This window comes from Saccostrea echinata, unplaced genomic scaffold, assembly GCF_033153115.1.
Source record: "Saccostrea echinata isolate AGI-Se365-2 ecotype Australia unplaced genomic scaffold, CSIRO_AGI_Sech_v1 ptg000052l, whole genome shotgun sequence".
Taxonomy (NCBI): Eukaryota; Metazoa; Mollusca; class Bivalvia; order Ostreida; family Ostreidae; genus Saccostrea; species Saccostrea echinata.
The window spans coordinates 6,672,778-6,696,704 of NW_026889801.1; the positions used below are offsets into that span (position 1 = coordinate 6,672,778).

The 23,927-nt window shown below is 31.3% G+C and overlaps 1 pseudogene; it reads right to left on the bottom strand.

Moving 5' to 3' along the window:
- LOC133204313 (uncharacterized) overlaps positions 1-23,927 on the bottom strand; it is an 85,077-nt pseudogene that overhangs the window by 6,672 nt on the left and 54,478 nt on the right.

A 23,927-nucleotide genomic window follows, 5' to 3' on the forward strand; every position in this document is an offset into this window, starting at 1 on the left:
CTGCATGCAATTCGTGTTGGTATTGGAGCTTGATCATGATTATTTTCACCAACATGCCGATTTAATTATCGCATTATTCCTTAATATTAGTTTTAAGTGTTTTATTCTATAAACGTGCACGTGCGAAATTAACGCGAGCGAATACCACACGTGATATTCCAAATTAAATAGATAAACCCAGAAATAAAATTTATAACCGAATATATTGAAACAAGAATATTTGCAGTACGAAGATTGAAATTTGTGTCATTGTTGACCAGCATGGTCAGGGATATGTAACACTGATATGCAAATAACATGCATAGTCTTTCTGTCAATCATGCCCAGATGCGATTGAAACCTCAGGTTTGTACAACGTACATGTACACGTGTAAAAATTCAAAAATATATGTGAAGTAATAGTAAGGTACTGATACTAATGCTTTTGAAATCTTTAATCTCTGTTCCGTGATGAAAAAAAATAATATTGTAAAGAGAATGGAATTAGATGACTGATAACAATAATATGTATACAAAGTATTCATTTTCAAATAAATATACTCAATACATTATTCTTATATCTCATATTTTTTTAATGGAAATATGCAACAGTATTACATTCTCTAACGAAGAATGCTTTATCGTTTACAAATTTGTTCATTATACATGTGCATCTGATGCTATGGAAATAATTTCTGTTCTGATGCATAAAATGCTGATTTTTCTTTTAAAAAGATTATTGACAAGCTTTTGTAAATAAATATGGACATGTTTCTAATAATCCTAGTTTTTAAGAAGAATTATATTTTGTATATTAAGAATTTAAGCTTTTGTCACTACTAATGTTTTCCCTGTAGAGTATATAAATCAAATTATATTATGATAATTTTACAAAATGTTGTATTAACAGAAGATTTTCTAAGTTGTTTCTAATCCTTTCGACGTTTTTGTCAATAAGATGCTTACTATCAGTAATTATTTAGACCAGTAATGCTTATTACTCTGCATGCAATTCGTGTTGGTATTGGAGCTTGATCATGATTATTTTCACCAACATGCCGATTTAATTATCGCATTATTCCTTAATATTAGTTTTAAGTGTTTTATTCTATAAACGTGCACGTGCGAAATTAACGCGAGCGAATACCACACGTGATATTCCAAATTAAATAGATAAACCCAGAAATAAAATTTATAACCGAATATATTGAAACAAGAATATTTGCAGTACGAAGATCGAAATTTGTGTCATTGTTGACCAGCATGGTCAGGGATATGTAACACTGATATGCAAATAACATGCGTAGTCTTTCTGTCAATCATGCCCAGGTGCGATTGAAACCTCAGGTTTGTACAACGTACATGTACACGTGTAAAAATTCAAAAATATATGTGAAGTAAAAGTAAGGTACTGATACTAATGCTTTTGAAATCTTTAATCTCTGTTCCGTGATGAAAAAAAATAATATTGTAAAGAGAATGGAATTAGATGACTGATAACAATAATATGTATACAAAGTATTCATTTTCAAATAAATATACTCAATACATTATTCTTATATCTCATATTTTTTTAATGGAAATATGCAACAGCATTACATTCTCTAACGAAGAATGCTTTATCGTTTACAAATTTGTTCATTATACATGTGCATCTGATGCTATGGAAATAATTTCTGTTCTGATGCATAAAATGCTGATTTTTCTTTTAAAAAGATTATTGACAAGCTTTTGTAAATAAATATGGACATGTTTCTAATAATCCTAGTTTTTAAGAAGAATTATATTTTGTATATTAAGAATTTAAGCTTTTGTCACTACTAATGTTTTCCCTGTAGAGTATATAAATCAAATTATATTATGATAATTTTACAAAATGTTGTATTAACAGAAGATTTTCTAAGTTGTTTCTAATCCTTTCGACGTTTTTGTCAATAAGATGTTTACAATTCTTATCAGAAATAAAAATGTATCATAAAAGACTAGATTTAAGGTATACCTTTACTCAGAATAAAAAATTCCACTGATAGGAGGGACAAAGCAACAAATGTACTTTAAAAAACCCCAATAGTAGTGTCATTTTCCACTTTGAAATATCTAGGTCAATGACCTACCTTTTTTGCTATTGGCCTCCCAAGATTTCTCGGAAAGTTCCTCCAAATTCTACACTATAGCCATTTTTTTTTTTCTTTTCAAGCAAAATATGAGTAGTATCATAAATCTTTTGGTATATAAATTGTATTTTATTATAGTAACTGGTGCAAAATACCAAATAATTTTCAGATTTGGGTCAACCAATTCCGAATTTCCTCTGTTATTTTCAAAATTCCACCAGTTTTTCATCAAGAATTTAAAAAAATCCCACTGATAGGAACAATAAATAAATCATACTTTTATAGGACTTAAATTCTCTTTATTTTATTGGTATAAAATGTATATGGGGTCAATGGTCAAATTTTTCCTCTTGAAAATTTTTCATCAGTTTTTTTTTTTACATTGCCAATCCACTATATTTTTATTTAAGATAAAATATGAAAAATATTGATAATGTTTTAACCAAATAAGATTTTCAAATGCATCAAGGTATTAGAAATATACAGCTTTGTAAATATATAACAAAAAATCTTGGTTTTTCATTAAATTGAAAAGTTTTAATCAGAATTTCCTCTGTCATAGCTTGATTAATAAGTGCAATATTTTGTACAACAACATTTTGATATACATTTTTGATGACTTTAAAATGTAAGAAAATGTAATAAAATATTTATATATGTATTTCAGAGATATAGTACTGCACCTGTTGCAATGTTGTATTTCAAAAAAAGTTATGCACATAAATTTGAATTAAATTCAATATCTATATGTTTTCTTTTTGTGACTTTTTTAATTACATAAGAAAATGCCAGGAATAAAAAAATTCAACATGTTAATTACCTAATCGCATCTTACAAGATTAATATGGATTTAAAAAGTGTAAAATATCTTTAGAAACAGACTATAACTTATAAATTTGAGGCAAATTAACTTATATAATGGGCTTTGCACAATTATATTATCAGTCCATTACCTCTTTGGGAGGTTATATCATACTACATAAGACTACATTAGGCAAGTCTCAATCACTAATTACATGTAGGTATAAAATATAATTGTGAGATGAATATTGGTAATCTATTATTTAACAGCACACATCAAAAACCTATACAGATCGATGATTTCAAAATGAAATCTTCATACATAATGGATTTGTCAAAGAAATTAATTTTATTTATAATTTCACTTAGATTGATTCTCTATTTCAGGAATTATCATGAACATTCTAGCTGTAAATTTCTTACATAAACTGGTAAATAATAAACTTGCTAAATTTGTTTTTAAAAAGCTGATGGAAATAAGTTATTAATCAAATTGAATTGCTTTTCTTTAAGTTAAGACAATGCACATTATAATATATTTAACTTTCATTTAACAACAGAAAAAAAGAGCTCACAGCCTCAATAATTTTGTTCGACTTTGTCACCCTCACAGAACTGTTGCTACACACTTCAGTAAACAATGCATGGATACCATTCTGATCTCTAGAGTAAGCTAGTTTCAAACTATCAAAATCTATTCCACTTCCAGCTATTCTTTTAGCCATACACACACTCAACACCTTATTCTGAAGAAGAATTTGTAAGGAAGGAAAATTTTTGTCAACTTCCTTTTGGTAAGATAGTACATTCATAGCATAATCAAATGAAAATGTTGCACACTTATGCTTATCATCTGATAAATTCACTAATTCTAGCAACTTTTGCAACACTAAAATATCTTCAAGGGCATTATGTGCTTCATATGAACATGCATGAAGACTTTCTGCAAGATTTTGCTGGCTATAAGAGCTCAGATTTGGATGGGATATTCGAAATAAAAGCTCCGTATCCATAAATCCCTTCACTTTTCTTGAAAATCTTGATAACATAAAACATGATTCAAGAGCTCTAAAAAGCACTGGACAATCAAACACTTTAATGTTGTGACCAACAAAAATGATATTGTTATACTTTTCGAGAAATTTCAAGAAAGAATCCAATGCAGCCATTAGAGAAATGCCAGTCACTTCTTCGTTGTTATGGTAGAGTTTTCCATTCCCAACAGAGAGTCCTGTTATCTCAGAAGCTGTTGGCGTTATGGACTTCTTAGGAATAATGTATGTACAAAATCTATCCTCATTCTTTACAGCTGCCAACTGAACAATATGAGAAGTGTGAGCTAAAAGAAAAATATCACTATTTAGAGTACCTGTTTATGTCTGATGAACAAGTAAAAAAAAATATTCTCACAAGGCCAACTGACATGAATAGTTGCTAGTGGAGTATATGGATTTATACTGAAATATATTCCACCATATGGCATGCCTATAAACATTAAATAGAGACTTAAAAACATCATGAGTAGTTGCTGAGAAAACAGAGGCAAAAATTTATTGACAGGTGCATACACAGAAACTGATAGACATACAGGGGTAAAACTGTATACATCATTTTCTTCCGAGCAGGGATATAATTATGGTTCTTTTGAATAAACTGAATTTGAGAAAATTTCTATATAAACTTCTTGCACAAAAAAAAAAAAAAAAAAAAAAAGAAAAAAAGAAAAAAATGAAACATTTAAATTGTATTAAATGCATTACCTAATCCTGTTGTTTCTAAATCAAATAAGATAGGTGTGTGATTCTCAACATCAACTGTTTCCATCTGTGGTCTTGGGCGTGGGACTGGAATTTCTGTAATGATGTTAGCTTGTTGAGGAGCTAACCCTATTGCAGATTCATATGTGGATCCTTCAGGAATTTCTTTACTAGTTGTACATAAGGATCTTTAAGAATGAGGAAAAAATGCTTAGTCTAATATAAATTCATATATTTCAAAAATCAAACTGATAACTAATTATATATGTTTGCATCATTCAAGAGAGCTTATTTTACATTACCTCCTAGCCTTAATCTCACGTCTTCTTCTCTTTGCCTCCTTAGTTTTGGCGATCGCCTTTCTCTTCCTGGACTGGGATTCCCTGAGATAGCACAACTTTCTAGTAAACATTCCAGGAGATAACCCGATCTTTTTGTTTACCTATTAGGACAAAAATAACTTTAAACATTAGGAGGGAGGTAGTGCTACAGCTTAGTGCAAAAGCTATATGGTTTGCTTGTAATGTTAATTTAATTACAAATATTGCTCATACACATATTTATTATATAGTCTATTTATAGTCCCTATATAATCTATACACACGCAAACAGTTTCTAACACTACATATTCACTGGTTTTTAAGCCGTATTCGCCGGAGGGTCGGTTTGCGTTCAGCGGCATTGTGACATCACAATCAACACCTCAAACAACGTTCTAAACAATTGGTTGCAACGGCCGGAGCCAGCTGTGTATCTGAGCAGGAAAAACATTAGCCAAGCCTATAGCAGGGTTATTTCCTAAACATTTCGATGTCTTACAGACATCAAAAGGAAAACACGGAAGCTATAACTTGTAATCTGGACATTTTTTTTAAAAATTTTTCCACGACAAAAGTTCGTTACTGAAAGTTGTATCATCATGCAGCCTTCAATGTCTTATTTATTCAAATCCGGACTATATAATAAAACAATTATGGACTCTTTCGGTGGTGAATATGGTTTGTTATTCACCAGAATAATATCAATATTGACCGAGGCGAAGCCGAGGTCAATATGAATAACAAACCATATTCACCACCGAAAGAGTCCATAATTGTATAATATCTTATGATCAATTTTTTTCTTTTTTTTAAAAATTTTTTTAAGTATCTTTGTCAAAGTTTTACAGCTTGAGATTATTTTCAATTTGATATTGATATAACATTTTGGTTCATAAATTTTCATAAAAATAATATTTTTTCATAAATTTATATATACTCACAGCAACAAGATAAGATGCTCCAGAGTTTTTTTTTCTGCTACAGATGCTGCTACTCTGTAGTTTAAGCTAGCTGAGCCGCTAAAGTAGTGATTTTTCGGAGCTTTCAGTGACACAGTCCTATTGAAGAACTCATTTGGTTGGGTGCTTCCCAGACTGGAGATCTTACAGTTGTTCTGCTTCCACTGGTTGCATATTGAATGTAGTGAATCTTGAAGGTCCGAGTCTTTTAAGGGCTTTCCATAAGGCAAGGAAGAATACCTTCAATTTATTTTGAACATATACTGAATCAATTAAATCAGGATTAGGAAATGGACGAGATAAAGCTTGCACATAATAAATGTATATGTAGATACATTATTTCAAATTGATACTGAATTACATACTAGCTATGTCCATACATAGTCATATGTATAATAGTACCTTTGCTTCGGATTGTTAACATGCTGACACCAGAAATCGCTGCATGACCCATGGTTTCCAAAAGGGTGATTACAGAGGGCATCAAGTGCCTTTTCTATTCCTCTTGGGTTTCCCTGGTTTTGTGCTAGTAGATAATTGAAGCATTTTTGAAGGTAGTGGATTACCTTTGTAGTTAAGGACTTGTGTTTTTTCTGCAAAACATATAGACTTGAGGAAAATTTTTTCTAATGTGGTTCTTGTCGCATTCTTTTTAATGTTTGGGTTTACACTTTGTTTCAAGCGAGAAATGGTGGTGGTGTCATGATCAGCTATAACAGTGGACACATTTATTCCTTTGTCCTGTTTTTTCTCTACCATGCTGATAACCATACTTGGCTCCATAGATTTAGAACTTCCTAAAAAAAAAAAATTAAAAACAAATTTAAGGACATACGCAACGTAGTTTGAACTTTATTGTCTTTTTCCCTGGAGTTGAAGAGTTCCAATACTTAAAGGAACTGTGTGCTACATTTTTATGTCTATATATGCTGTTGTACACTTCTTCTAAAATAAGTTTGGATAAAAAAAACATCTAGAATATATGTTAAGTAATTTTTATGTATTTTTCTTTGAATTATACAAGAATTTTCATCAATTGATATCTTTTCAAAACCCCTGGTATTGCATGCTGATTTTTTGTCTAAGAACATCTGATGGCACTATAATCTTAAATTAAGAATATCTTGAAAAATTATCAGTAGGTAAGGTACGTTGCGTATGTCCTTAAAAACTAAGTTAATGTAATTTTTAGTAAGATTAATATTACATTTGAAAATTAAATTCAAAGATATGTACAGGTGCATTTCTCAGTTTCAAAAATTGCTATTTTAGCAGGTTAGTAAAAGTTCATTCAGTTTATTAAAAAAAGAAATAAACAATCACATACATATAAAACCAAAAGGTAACAATTAAATCCTATTCTTAACCTCAAATATAAACAACTCATTTCAATTGAAGTATCTAATACCTTGCCAATTTTGTCTACAGTCATGTTCCTTTGCTTCTTTCCCATTCCTCTTAGCACTCTCACATATCCTGCATATCTTACTACGAACTTCATATCCTATTACTTTCCCGCTGTGTTCTCCAATCATTGAACAATGTCCTTCAATTAAAATGAAAAGGAATTTAAGGTAAAATTATTACTTGGACCTCTCATTTCATGTAAATTGCAGACATTACAGACTAACAGCTAGTTACCCGAAAAGCTATCAAATGAGTGACCACTCCCCTTCTTCTGCCATCCAGCATTTACACTTACCGTTAATTCTTCAGCTCCTTCAGTTCTGAAAAAAATGCCTTTTTTGTTTTTTGTTTTATTTTAATTTTTTTATTGTTATTATTATTACTCCTACTATTATTATTAATTATTTTGAAATACTGATTACAACAAGAGGTCCACGGGCCACATCACTCACCTGAGCATTGTCACTAGGAAAAAAGCAAAAATCAGTTCAGTATTGAAAAGCTTAAATGCATAAGTGGTCTCGACCTACCCCTAAAAAGGGGAGAGGGTAGGATTTAACAAACTTAAATTTATACTAAGTAAGGATGCTTACATATTTCTTTGACTAACTGTGGCTTTTTTCCTATAAGTTTAAACTTTCATTGTTGCCCCACCCTTCCCATGGTAGTCATGATTTAAGCAAACTTGAATCTACACTATCTGAGAATACTTCCACATAAATATGACCAAACATGGCTTTGCTGTTCTTGAGAAGATTTTTAAAGATTTTTCCTATATGTTCCTATGTAAAACTTTAATCATCCATTGTGGCCCAACCCTGTCCCCAAGGGTCATGATTTGAACAAACTTGAATCTACACTACCTAAGGATGATTCCACATGATTTTCATCTTTCCAGGCCCAGTGGTTCTTGAGAAGAAGATTTTTAAAAGATGCCATTAATTTTTTACCTATTCGTAATTATCTCCCCTTGGAAGAGGGCGTTGCCCTTTATTTGAATAAATTTGAATCTCCTTCACCCAAGAATACTTTGTGGCAAGTTTGGTTGAAATTAGCCCAGTGGTTCTTGAGAAGAAGTCCAAAATGTGAAAAGTTTACAGACGGATGGACAGACGGACAGACAGATGGATGCCAGACAAAAGGTGATCAGAAAAGCTTACTTGAGCCTTTGGCTCAGGTGAGCTAAACAACCCAAAAATTAGTTTTGTGAGGAAATATTGTGGCATATTAGATCTACCATCACTTTTTATGGGTGTAAACATGTATATACTTACTCAACTGTTGCTAGGATTTCATCTTGTAAGACCTGTTGGATGGTGTCCTCAGCAACTTTTTCAATGGCCAGCCCTGTCTCTGTTTGTCTATTCTGGATGGTCTTCGTACTTATAGCAGTGATATTTATAGATGTTAAAAGGTCATTTACTTGAGCTGGGCCAATGCCAGTATGAATCATTCCTATGAAATTGTAAAAAAAAAATGTTAGATGATGATGAAAATCAATTAACACATAATTTGAATACATACTTTTTAAATTGTATGCATTTATATATAACTGTAGCTAACTTAGTATTAGCATCCCATATGCGACCATGGCGCTTTCCTGTTGGAATCACATTGACATGTCCACACCATAAATTTCGACACCGAATCTGAAGAAAGCTACCTAAGCCACAATCGCGTATTCCTTGGGTGTGAGACAACTGAAGTGGCAACCCACACTGTTTACAGCCAGACAATCCATCGGCCAGAACCCCAAGCTCCACCACCCTCCTTCCTTCCCTCCATGAAGAATCATATCTAATATAAACATTTAGATAATTTTAACATAATATTTTTTTTAATCTGTTTTTGTTTAGGTAGACATGGAGTTCTGTTTATCATTTTGCTGGCTGTGCAATTTAACATCCTCATTTAAAAATTATATTATGTGAATAACATTAATTTGTGCATTGTAACTAAAACTACAATAATTTTAAAAATAATAAATGAATTACAAAATTCAATATTAAAATTACCCTCATGATTTCATTTCACTAGTTAAGTACTATAATAAATAATATTAAGAATCTGCACACAAAATTTACAATCAATTAAATCATTTGAATTCAATAAAAATTAAGGATTTTGAAAAATTGGTGGATTTTGAAAAAAAAAATCATACATGTGTATTGTTTGAATGCATGTTTTCAGCTTCAGATCCAGTGTTTACATATTGTACTAATTTTTTAGTACACACTGACACATTAGGCCTATTTCTAGTCAGAGTAAGACAATGTAAGACACCAGCTATGCTATTACCATCACACTGTCAGAAACTCTCTCTCTCTATTATTTCTCTGAGGAAAAAAATGTAAGATTGTTTTATTTCAACATAATTTTGTTTTTGATTGTATTATTTTTTTATTAGGCAAGAGTGCGTGAAATTAAAATTGGGAATGTTTAGCTCGTATACAGCATGCATGCATTCACCCAACAGATAGATCGTGAAATTGAACCAAAATATATGTGATAATCATATGAACGCAGATACATTAGATCACATGCATGGTCAATATTCATGTTGCTTACCCAGAACTATCTGAATGAACAATCACATCGCATCCTGCTGTGTGGGGAACTTCACGATCGTTGTACGTGTGGGGTACTTGATCGGAATTAGTTTCCTTGCTGTCCGTGTGGGGAAGATGATGATGATCGGCCTGTGAATAACTGTGATCGTCCCGGACGCACTTCCACCGAGATTTTAAGATCTCTGAGTTTTTTGTGTATTTTTTTTTTTGAAAACCCCTGTCGTTTTCATCGCGTCATTCTTTCTGACAGACGACTGTTTACATTCGCTGCGAAATTCACAGCATGTCGCAAATAACAAATTGCATATACCAGATTGTTAAAAAAAACTAATATAATTCTTTACTGTTACAGTTTAATTTAAAATCAACACTTTATTTTCTTAATGTTTTCTATATTTAATATATCATGACGTCACCGATTTTACTACATCATATTCTACGGCGACCCGTTTGTGTTAACTGTAACGTTGAGTAAACGTAATCCTTATAAGGTAAATAATTAAAATTATTTTATTTCTTTTTAAAAATAGTATTGAAACATACATGTCTGTATGTATTTTAAAAGAATTAATATGTATAACTTGATTTATCAATATTAAAAAAGGAAATATTAATATTTTGACAAGGAACTTATACAAAACAGGTAAAAATTAAGGTCATAAGCCTAAAACAGATTATATAAAGGTGGAATCAAGATTTTAAAAATTCCAATTTTGGCTAGATGGGAATAAGAAATTCAAAATTTTGGCTAGGTGGGAATAAACCATTACACAGTAGGTTTACTTGCTCATCTAAAAATAAGCAATCCTGACTTCTCAGTCTTTTCCGACAGACGGATGTATTACGTAGGCGTCCATAACAACTTCCCTTTTCATGAAAATTGATATGAATATAGAAAAGCCTCTTATCTATAGAGCTTAGAGTTTAAATTCATATAATATAAGACATAAATAAATCTGAAATATATCATACGGTAAAGTAAATACATTCGAAATGTTTTTCCAAGCTTGTCAGAAAGGCTCGAGAAGATACGAGTGATAGAAAAGATATTATTTGATCGCTTTAATGAAATTGCGTATTAACGTATTTGAGATAGATGCCGCGATCACGAATTTTATATAATACAGAATACATTTAAATAAATTGCATTTATCAAACTCATGATTAAATGCATGTTTCTGGTATATTTTGATAAAATAGAAAATAAAGTTATTTCATATTGAAAGTAAATCATGTCTTTTTCTGAAAAGCATAACATATAATCACCCGCTTCCTGGCGGCCAATAAGAAAGCTGCCCCTGGCAATTCCTGATTCCAAATGAAATATATGGAGATATCGAACAGTATTCAAGCTGAAAAAAAGCATTAAACATTACAAAATAGGTGCTGAGCAAACACGGACCCCCAAAACATCAGAGGTTGGATCAGGTGCCATGGTGAAGTGAGCATCCCCTCCCGACCGGTCACACCCACTGGGTGCTCCTTGTCATGATCGGGAAATAATGGAAAAATCCGTCGGCAATTCAGTGTGTAAATAATGGCCTAACAATTAGTATGAAAAACGTCAGTCAGCATTTGACTCAGGGATAAATTGTATTTGCTGACAAGGTCATTGTTTCGACCATAGAACTTACGAAATGATGACTTTAAACGAGACTGCTGATATTCTTGTTTCATCAACTTGTTTGTCAATAATTTGACGATTGAAAAGTTAAAGTCATCACGTTTATCATTAAGCTTGGTTGTTAGATTACAGTGGCTGCAACGTTATTGTTGACAACTTACACGAATGATCACGTTACACGAACGATTCCGCACGATTAACGCACGATAAAATCTGTTACACGAACGATCCTTCAAGCACACAATTCTACACGTTACACGATCTTACACGATTGCTAACGCAAACGCACGATTCTTCAAGCAAAATAGTTCAAATTCTTTAGGAATGGATATTTTCAAAACGAAATAACTAAAGGCTTAATACTTATTTTAGATTTCAAATAATTATTGATATTATTTCATCGACTTTGAAAAATGAAAAAAAAAAAAAAACAACAACATAGAAATGGATATTTCTGGAACTAAATACATGTAAGACTTCTTAATTATTTTAGATTACAAACAATTATTTACGTAATTCTCCGACTTAAGAAAACTTTTTTTTTTGTTCTATCAGAAGTTGTACATGTAGGTGGACCGTGAGTTTTGATTGAATTGGATCCCATAATATGCAGAAAGGGAATAAGTTTGAAAAAAATGGGACGAAAATGAATTAAATTATAAGTTATATTCATACTTCCATTTGTGAATCTTTAAAATCAACAATTATTTTACAAATCATTTATTTGCAGAAATTATAAAAAAATAATTAAAAATAAGCTCCAGAGATAAACACTGACAAACGAAACCCCGACAATCATGTCGTGTACATTCGCATATATGTAAGCATTGAGAATTGTTTATTTAATTATTTGTAAAAAAAAATCTATTTTTGATCTATTAATTTTAAAAATATCTTGACCATAATTAGCAGTAAACATAATTAACATCAGAGGAAAAATCCTTAAACATCTAAGTACGGTTTATCACAAAAAATCTCGCTATTTGACGAGAACACAATATTGTACGACTTGCTTTATTGCTTATATCCAAGCGATAATTAGTTCGTTCTGCTTCCAATTATGTAAATCGCGCTTCATTTATTTTATTTGGATTGAAAAAAAAAAAAAAAACAAAAACAAACAGACAAGCGAAATACTTGCATAACAAATAACATTCCGATAAAAACTAACAAAACGAAATTTACACGTTTCTTAACGCACGATCACGCACGATTAAAACCGCAAACGATTGAGTCTGATGCTCGCACGATCTCGCACGTTACACGAACGATCACGCACGTTACACGAACGATTCTACACGATTGGTTTGTCAACAATAACGTTGCAGCCACTGTACAATTAACGTCTTTTCCAAGTAAAATATCCAAATATGAAACAGATGTGTCAGACTCTGTAGTATCTTTTATCTCAAGCTCACCGGGATATATCGTATCGACATAAGAATGGATATAACCATTGTTAATTGACAATATGTGGTCGATATATCTAAATGTCGAGTTGAAGGCCACAGGAAGTGTTTTCTTCTTTTCAAGTATAAAGTTTTGGACAAATTCTGTTCCATATCAATACAAAAAAAGGTCAGCTAATAACGGGGCGCAATAGGTACCCATGGGAATTCCAATAGATTGTTGGAAGACCTGGTCTCCAAAAACCACATAGATGTTGTCTATCAGAAACTCAAGCATCTTTTCAATGTCAACTTCATAGCACTTGTGTGTACAATCAGAATGTCTCTTAACAAAATAATTTTGCAAATGACTGATGACAAGGTAAGTAAATTAACGAGTTCCATTTTTATTGAAAAAGCAGCTGTCAATGATATCGAAAAGCCTGGGTTTTAATTTATCGTGGGAAATGGTTGTGTATAACGTTGAAAAGTCGTAAGTTTTTAAGCTGTTGATTTTGGTAAAATCTTGTGATTTCAAATTTTCCAAAAGTTCCTTGGAATTTTTGGACAAGTGTGAAATGCAGTAAATAGGACGGGTCATATAGTTTATTGATTGGCAATTAAATCTTTGTCATTAGAACTATCGTCTACACATGTTTCGGTCGTATTTGTACGGACGAGCAGAAAATGTTAATCATGTAAACATTCCTCTATATTATCATAGTTATAAAGAATATTTCATTAGATCAACATTTCTTAAAAAGAAACAATCTATTTTTTTTTGGGGGGGGGGGGGTATTATAAGCATGCTTAAGTTCAAATCTTTAAGCATTCCAGTGGCTTCTATTTCATGTTAGGCCTAATTTTTTTTAGATTTAAAACATAAATCTATTTATTTTTTTGCATGTGGACAGTGAAAAGATTGGGAGGGGGGGGGGGGTCAGTCAAGTATAAAATATTTGCAAAGCAAAAACGGTCTTTTTACAATTCTACTTTAAACATTTCCTACTTACTTTATCCTCTACATTACTATTGAGACTAGAAAAAGGGGAAGTACTCGCACTTTAGGCAACTCCCATGTCTTCCCCTATCGTTCCCTATATTGACTCATATCATTTTACTAGAAAAAGATGTTAATGGTAACATAACAACAAAGCTTTATGATAAATATGATGACATCAACTTTTCAATCGTCAACTTCCCGTACTTATGTAGCAATATACCATTATCACCTGCATATGGGGTTTATGTCTCTCAGTTGATTCGATACGCAAGAGCATGCTCTACGTACAAACAATTTCTAAAACGAAACAAGCTATTTACCAACAAGTTGACGAAACAAGGATATCAACAGTCTCGTTTGAAGTCATCTTTTCGCAAATTTTTTGGTCGATACAATGACCTTGTCAGCACATACAACCTATCATTGAGTCAAACGCTGATTGACTTTTTCACTACTACTAATTATTAGGCCATTATTCATACACTGAACTGTCTACGGAATTTTCCTGTTATTGTTTCCCGATCATGACAAGGAGCACATTGCGGGTGTGACCGGTCGGCAGGGGATGCTCACTCCTCCATGGCACCTGATTCCACCTCTAAATTTTGAGGTCCGTGTTTGCTCTGCTCCAAAACTCTTTGCATCGTTTCATTGGACTTTCGAGATTAAATACTGTTCGTTATCTTCATATTTCATCAGTTTTTTTTTTAATTTGAGCATAAGAAAAGCCTGGCGACTAAAATTTGCATTGTTGATTTTTTTTTTCATTAGAAACGAGCGCTGGCTCCTTAATTTTAGAGGTCAGTTAGTGGTCTGTCTTAATTGATAACAAGTGAAGATGCAAGTATTCAATAAGGCCTTTAATTCTGTTTTGCAATCCTTGGATGAGCAAATCCCAGATTTCAAAAAAAAATTAAACCAACAGTTCTTACCGGCACACAATTTTGAGCCTGTTGTACCAAAAATTACTTCAACGCATCATAGCTGCTTTTTTCTGACCGAAAAAAGAAGACTCGCATGCTCATACTGATTAATGTTTTTGCAATTCATTTCTGATTTAATCTTATATTTATTTCCTTGGTATTGAATTAATATATTGATGTTTCATAAAACTCGTAATACCTGGTATCTATAGCAGCTACAATGTCTTATTGTTAAATACAGTCAATCCATATCTTTATAGCTGTACTTAGCGTCTGTATGTTACATAATCGGTCTTAATGATTGTTGACTAAATTGTACATACATGTGTAAAATTATCTTTAATAAATACCTGAAATTCACCTGACCTCATCCATGATCACATGATGGTGGTGACTATTGTGATCAATTGATAACGTTCAAAAGCATAGGTAATCTATTTCCACTTTGAAATGGAGCGTCTTTTAAAATGAAGACGTCGCGCAATATTCTGACGTTTATGTCGTTTTCTGTGCATTGTGACGTTATGTCATAAGACCCCTTTTCTCATACACTGGATCATATATACATGTCCTTTTAAAGTACATATTATTTTATTTATACAGAAAGAAGATGGGTGAACATGGCGTGCAGAATGCCTATAGCTTCAGATATATATATAAAAAAAATCATGTTTAATTTGTGAATGAAGTATTATTGAAATTTATGAAATTATGATCAATAAAAGTTTACTGAGGAAAAAAAAGAAGGTCTCGAAAAAAAAAAATTATTATAAAAATGAAAATGGTATTCGTGGGGGTTCGAACCCCTTATAAGAAAAATCCCGAGTATCATATTGCTTTGAGACTACCAAGCTAACCACTACGTACGCTACACAGCTCCTGATGAAAAGTGGCATTTAAATCATGTTTGTTATATGACCCTTGACTAAATGGACTTCAAGTATTTCTCGGAAAGATGCAAATGTTTTGTCATAAAAGTGTATTTTTCAGGTGTAGTGGGTCTTTACTCCATAAAAATGTATATTTGTATGCAAATTTTTAGGATTAACTTTCAAAAAATGGAGCGAAAACCCACTCATATTGAAAAAATTTGTTTAAGTAAGAGAAAAAATGATCCTTTTTGTCCCCTTTAGTGTGGGTATGCTTTTTCGTAGGCAAATAATTTCAGTCTTTGTGAGATTTTTGTAAATTGTACAGATATACTTTTATGTTAGATGAAATATCAAAGAAAATTCTGATATAATTAAGATTTTATTTTTCACTTCATGTTTGTTTCACTATAGGAACTTCGCCCGCCTCGTTCTCTCATCTTCTTTAAATTAAATATAATGTGAAAGGATCATGTGCTATGTCTTTTAGCCTATCCTTTTTCTTCAAAACCGATGACTTTTTTGCGTTCATAATTAATCATTAGTAAACGTTATATGAAATATTAGATTTAAGATCGACACACACCTAAGAAGAGGGATCGCCCTCTTTCAGCCACCCTCAATGAGTTTCTATATAGGACTCATTACTTCACCTGTTCTATTGCACCTACTGATTTACTTTTTTGAAAAAAAAAATTGTATGTTATTATCCATTATGCTCTTATATTATATAAATAGTGCACGTTTTGGGGGGTAACAGTTGAAATTGATACCTCAAGGAAAACCATTATCAACCGACGCGTCAGCGGAGGATGACAATGGTTTTCCGAGGGGTGTCAATTTCAACTGTTAACCTCAAACACGTGCACTATTTATTTTATTATACTGAATGTCTTATTGATTTCGGATGTCGGAGGTCGGAGATCGTCGTTAAGTTCACGCTTAGAAAGCTTTCAAACTCCCCGCTTCTATTTTTTCTCAGTAAGATAGCTTCGGAAAAGGATTACCAACCTCATTATTGTTTGTTTGCTACTCAAAAAGTCCTTTATCATCTAAAGTTTGCACTCGCAAGGATGTTTCGTCTGTCTGTTGTTTTCAAGTAAGCTACATCGGGCGCAACTTTTATTGACGTCTTTTATTCGGCTTCTTTCAAACGCACAACTGACGTTTTCAGAATTCTACGGTGAACCGTACGCGCATGATTTGAACGCATGTGACATTTTCGTAATGTTACCCGTTGTCAAGTGTGTTGCTAAGGCTGAGGGTAACATTACAGATTGTTAAATGCGTCTAAACCAATAAGATTTTAGTATTTAGCATGAAAGTATAATAATATATCATAATGATCTGTGAAGTTGATCTAATGTCAACTTTTACAAGGTTGATTTTCAAATATTTATTTACTTTACAACATAACTGCCACATATTGTATAACAATTGTATTATTTTACATTATGTATTTTAAGCTTTATACAATTATTGACTTTTGATGATGTCTACTCGTGACTTTGCAGATTTTTTGTGACCGCAGAGTTGGGCTAAATATGTCGAGAGTTGAGAAATGTACGACTACTGTAGTTTAATTTGATTAAAAAAAAAAAAAAAAGAGACTAAAAAAGAACCAAAAAAAAAAAAAATAAATAAATAAATAAATAAATAAAATAAAATAAATAAATAAATGAATAAAACATTTGTCGAGAATTACATTTTTTTATCTAAAGGAAAAAGATAAAACATCTTTTGTTTCTTTTATTAAACTGGAATATATCTTGTATTTATCCCGATTTTAATTGATGACATCGCCAACTCAAGATGTGTGCAGTTGGCCATTCCATTCTGAGAAACAAGGAAAGTGCAAATGGAGTGGACAAGCTTGATTGGAACTTTTCCTGCCTATATAAGCCTAAAACCATGTCTTGTACGTTGCTATCAGCATCTGTGATTTGACTAAAACTTCAAATGAAAGGTTAATATTCTATCTGATTAAAACGACTTCCTTTTTTGTGCAAGGTGATACTGGTGAGAAATGTAACACGAAGTCTCTTTCATCCAATAAAAGCAATCCACAGGGTTAGTACTTAAATTATAGAAAAGGGAAATGGAAATGAACAAAGAGTCACTAGCACTATTTAATTTTCCATGAAAGACTATTTTTGTATTTGTTAAACACTTTTCTGTTTCTTTGTTAAGGACACTAATAACCCTTATTCTTATGAAATACATGTAAGTAAACGAGAGATTTTGAGCTGAAAAAATAGTCATTTAAAAGTCTTAGTATTTAATATATTCCTTTTTTATAGTATGTCTTCATATTGTGCAGCAATTGTCTCATCTCACCATACAAGCATTGCTAAATAAAAACACCATGTGTGTCACAATCGTATCATATTAATGTATATAGGAAAAAGATAAAACAATGTAAAATATCATCGACTTTAAACCTCATATTTTTGTTTTGCCCTAAAAATGCTAATAAGAAACGATCACAAGATACATTATTTATTAACAGTTCAAATGCAAATAATGACATCATTATTCATTAACAAATTCAAATAAATGATATAATTTTATTGTGATAATTTTAATATTAAAACAAAAGCAAATGAACTCAAAATATATGCTTACTATCCAGAATGTTATGATAATTATAATGAAAACAACCATACCTTATCAATGTGCTGTCCCCACAATTTGCCAAATTCCTCAAATTTTGGGTTTGTATTTATGTTCTCAGATTCTTATATACAGAGATGAAAAGAAAGTGCATCATTCTTGTGGTTACAAATTATGATTTTGCTGTACAACAAATAATGCAATGAATTACGGAGATTTTATTCCGTAAATTGTCCAAATAATTGTAGACAAACTTAGTTTTTTCTGAACTCGGTGTTTTAGATTAATGCAAATTTTTAAATAAATGTACAATTTAAACAATCAACACTTAATTAGAAAGTTATTGAGTATTTTCGTCGAAGAAATATTTGTTATAAATCACATATTTAAATTTCAATGCATGAAGTGGAAAGGCTGCACTGTATCTTGGAATCAAAGAAAAATCGGCATTTAATAATTGTAGTACTGGTCTGTGTAAAAATCATGCAAAAGGTGTGAATGAAAGTTTGCAAAAAAGGAAGCACATCATTCTTGTGTTTACAATTTATGTTTTTGCAATGTGATGATTAATGCATTTAATTATGGAGATTTCAATCCGTTATTTAGTCATTTTAGCACAGATCTTTATAAAAATAATCCAAAAGGTGATAAATGAAAGTCCCAGATAAAGTGCATTATTCTTGTGGTTACAAATTATGTTTTTGCGTTGTGATGAATAATGCATTCAATTACGGAGATTTTAATCCGTGGGTTGTCCAGAGAGCTGTAGACAAACTTAGTTTTCTAGGAACCCGGTGTTTTTAAATTAATGCAGCTTTTTTAAACAAAGTTATCATTTGAATAACCAACAATGAATAGACAATTACTGAGTATTTTCACTGTATCTAAGAATCAATAAAAATCCATATTTAATAATGTTAGTACATGTCTGTCTAAAAATTATGCAAAAGGAAAAAAAAAAAGAAAGTTTGATGATTTCCAGACATAGTGTCAAGGACTGAATTTATGTATTTTTCTTTTGTGTTATATTTATCAATTTGACATCTCTTCCCCTTCTGTTCCACAGCATCAATGACAGAATATAATTTTACATTCAGCGTAGAGATTAAAGATTAATCATTTCTGTCTTGAGAATTCTGCCTTAATTAAAGTCAACTGTCAACCATCCTTCTTTTGATATTGCAATTTCAGTTTTATACCATTTGATTGGTTTTCTTTAGAAGGTGGGAGCAGTTTGGGGAAAAGAGATGAGATATGTGCTTTTTAAAATTTTTAGTATTAGAGTAGAGTTTTATTGACTTGTTGTATTATTTTGACTTAAAAAATAACGATGGAGGCACATAGTGACGAGTGCTTTTTTGGAAGACATAAATTACATCAGCGCAATAGTTTTCTCTTTGACATGTACCATTACATGCATGCAAAATGAAAACGAAAAAAAAAAAATGTTTTGGTTCATGGTAACCATGGGAACACTGGTAAAGAAAATTTCCCTGGCAACGAGCCAATTTTCAACTTTGATGGATGAAAAGACTCTTATGTTTCAGGCGATGAATTAAATGTAAAGGGTAAAAGAAATTCTTTATATTTGCAGTTATTCTTAAGATAAGCATCTGCAGAGTTTTCCAAATGCAAAACATATAAATTATATTTGAATATATGACATGGAAATATATGTACATATTTTTCGTTTATATCTGACTCAGTATTTTCCTTGATTTTGAACAATTCAAAGTCTTTTTATTCAAATGATGACGATATACAGACATCATTTGTATTTTACATGAGAGAAAGGGAATTTCTCTTTTGGAACCTCAAATTCAGAGAGGTATATTGTTTTCAATATTCCGTCCCTTGCCTAACAACAAAGTTGAAATAAAAAAAAAGAAAATATGTAAAATTTTGAAATCATATATTAAATAAATTGTTAAATTTGACTGTAAAAAACCGAATGTTATAATAAGTAGAAATATATTACACTTCTCTGCAAACTAAGGAATATTGTTCAATTTCTTATCTCCATGGCAAAAGCAAATTCCTCATAGAAACAAATTACAGAAGGACATTTTTAGCACGTTCATTTGCGGTTTTAAAGATTCTTCAAATTTTGTGTGAAACTGTGATTAAGCAAATTTTTCAATGTAATAAGTGTTTTATAAAAGTTTTTTGTACAAGCATTTTGTAAACATTTGTACATTTGGCAACGATTCTGAGCATAAATCAAGTAATCTATCTTATGAAGAATTAAGAGTTGTTTTCTGAAAGCACTTCAAAAGTTTTGGTACACAAACTGAAAGATTACGGGATATTATTATTTTTTATTTTTTGAAATAATCTCTGGTATATATATATATATATATATATATATATATATATATATATCTATATCTATATCTATCTATATATATATATATATATATATATATATATATATATATATATATATATATATATATATATATATCAGTCAAAACTGTTTTAGCGGCCACTCGAAATCAACGGCCACTCGCCGTCAGCGGCCACTTTCAGTTCCCCCCGACGATTTTTCCTATATATTTTAATTGGAATAAAAGGCCACCTGTGTAACGCGGCCAACTGGCACTCAAATCCTCACCCACAACCTTATTTACACTGTAATAGGCGGCCAATTCATCCATTGCCACAATTCTATCACGTCTTTTAAACACATTCGCTTGGAATAATTATATGCTCGTTGGTCAACTTTAACCGATTAAAGCAATTAAACAAATTGGATACGATGAACTCTGTGTTAAAGAAAAAAATATTTATTTGGCTTGCTTATCTCGTGAATTTTACTATCAGGAGACAATCGATAGAGATTAGTAACGCTCCAATGCACATGACACCTGTGCTGTGACATGATTTCAAACTGCGTAATACAATACACCTCTCTGGTCAACTGGTCAACTTTATTTGTGTGTCTGTGTATAGCAGAGAAATTCTGACAGCTTTATAAAAAAAAAATAAAATTTATCAGACTTTAATAACTTCAACAAGTAAGTTAACTGCTGATTATTGAAAAGGGGGAGGGGGGGGGTTAAATACATTTCTGATCATAGCTTGAATTTTTAATTGAAATTTATTGACAGATTCTTACTGAAATATTTTTCTAGGCTTTTTTTTAAATTATAGTATGGCACATATATTTCTTCAACTGACAATTAAGAGTTTGTTTAATTTCAATGTAACACCAGCACACAGATGAATGTATGTGACTTTTAACTGACATGTAATACACAAACAAGCACGACACCTTTTTGGAATTTTGTAAGATTTTTTTTAAATGTACACGAATTAATATATATATACACATGAAAAGCTTTTGTGAAATTGATCTGTTTTATTCTCTGATTATTAATTAATTCAACTGTAATGTTAAATATTCTTCATTTGTATTGAAACTGTAATAAGAGGCCACATGTCTTAAGTGGCCAGTTTCCAAACTTCCCAAAGGTGGCCTCTTAAAACAGGTTTGACTGAATATATATATATATATATATATATATATATATATATATATATATATATATATATATATATATATATATATATATATATATATATATATATATATATATATATATATATATATATATATATATATATATATATATATATATATATATATATATATATATATATATATATATATATATATTTATATATATATTTGCAGTAAGGGCCAGCCCTGGAGCCTAAATTATAGAGGTCACTTAGAGGTTTTCCTTAATTCATAACAAGTGAAAATGCAAGCATTCAACTATGCCTTAAATTTTGTTTTGCAATCATTGGATGAGCAAATACCAGCATAGTGCATATGTTTGTCGATCTTTGAAAAAAATAAAACAGACAGTTTTTACCGATACAGAATTTTGAGGCTGTTGTACCGCTTTATTCCTGTTCAAATAGTTTTCTATTCTATCTTGTGCTTCTTTTATCATAATCGGGTTGATAAAAAACTGAAAACTGTTTTCATTTTCTTGATCATAATTAGTTATGATGAATTTAATTTAGTGAATTGAACACAATTTATGAACTTTGAAATTTGTTTAATTAAACTTCATCTGATTTATGTAACACATTTTAGAAACTGTGGAAATAATTTCCGTCAATTTTCAAGTTGAAATTACTTAGTACCAAATCTGTAATTCTAAAATTGTACACAAGTAAACCTTAATTTGTCAAGTGTAAATCACAATTCGTCAACTGTTCTATCACAGTATGTTAATCAAAACTATCCAATGTATTCTGACAAGTGTAAAAATTTAATGCAAGTTAATGCACATGTTCGCTTGTAATTTTAGACTTGTTATTTGTCAACTTGTGAAATGTAAATTGTTCTTTCCTGAATTGTACATTTTGCAAGGCTGCGTTATTCTTACACCTATTAAGAAGAAAGAGGACGCTAAAAGGGTGGGAAGGGTGGGAAGTTTATTTGTTGCTTGAGATATGGAGATAACAAACAGTATTCGAGCTCAAAAGTCCATTAAACATTACAAAGCAGGAGCAGAGCAAACACGGACCTCTAAGAAATCAGAGGTGGGATCAGGTGCCTTGGAGGAGTGAGCATCTCATGCCAACCGGTCACACCCGCAGTGTGCTCCTTGTCATGATCGAGAAATAACGGAAAAATCCGTCGACAATTCAGTGTGTAAAAAGTGGCCTAACAATTAGTATGAAAAAATTCAATCGGCATTTGACTTAGTGAAAGATTGTATTTGCTGACAAGGTCATTGTATCGACCATGATGACTTCAAACGAGACTTCTGATATTCTTGTTTCATCAACTTGTTTGTCAGTAACTTAATTCGTTTTAGAAATTGTTCAGACGTAGAGCATGCTCTTGCGTATCGAAACAACGGAGAGATATAAACCTCGTATGCAGGTGATAAGGGTAAACTGCTGCATAAGTGAGGGAAGCTGACGATTGAAAAGTTAAAGTCATCACATTTATCATAAAGCTTTGTTGTAAGATTACTATTAACATCTCTTTCTACGCATGTGAATTAAGGCTAGGTATAGGCGTTTCTATGCAAATGAGCTAAAAAAAAAAAAAACCGCAAAAAAGTTACATTTATTATTCAGAGAAAGTTTTGATTTATTTTCTTATGTATACTAAGTACACACGGTATGTTATAGCCAGTACACATTATGACGTCATATTATGACTTATGACTTATACCGGACTGTACATTTTTACCCTGATTCAACTTAAAACTTTACAAATAAAAATTATACAACTGAGCTGTTGATATTTGTGCAGCAATACCAGCAATCTATGGAATAATTTGCTTCTAAATATACCTTGTTTCAACTAAATAAGATAGAGCATGCCCTTGCGCCAAAGCATTTTTGTTGTTGTCCATTATAATCTCGTGCAGTAAAGAAGAATGATGTCATAATATGACGTCATAATGTGTGCTGTCTACGTTATGTCGTGGGCACTGTACCAAATATGTATTAGACAATAAGTTTTAACTTTTTCTGTATAAGAGATACAGTCCTTTTGCATTTTAATCAGTTTATTTGCATAGAAATACCTATATCTAGCCTAAACTCATCTGCGTAATAAAATATCC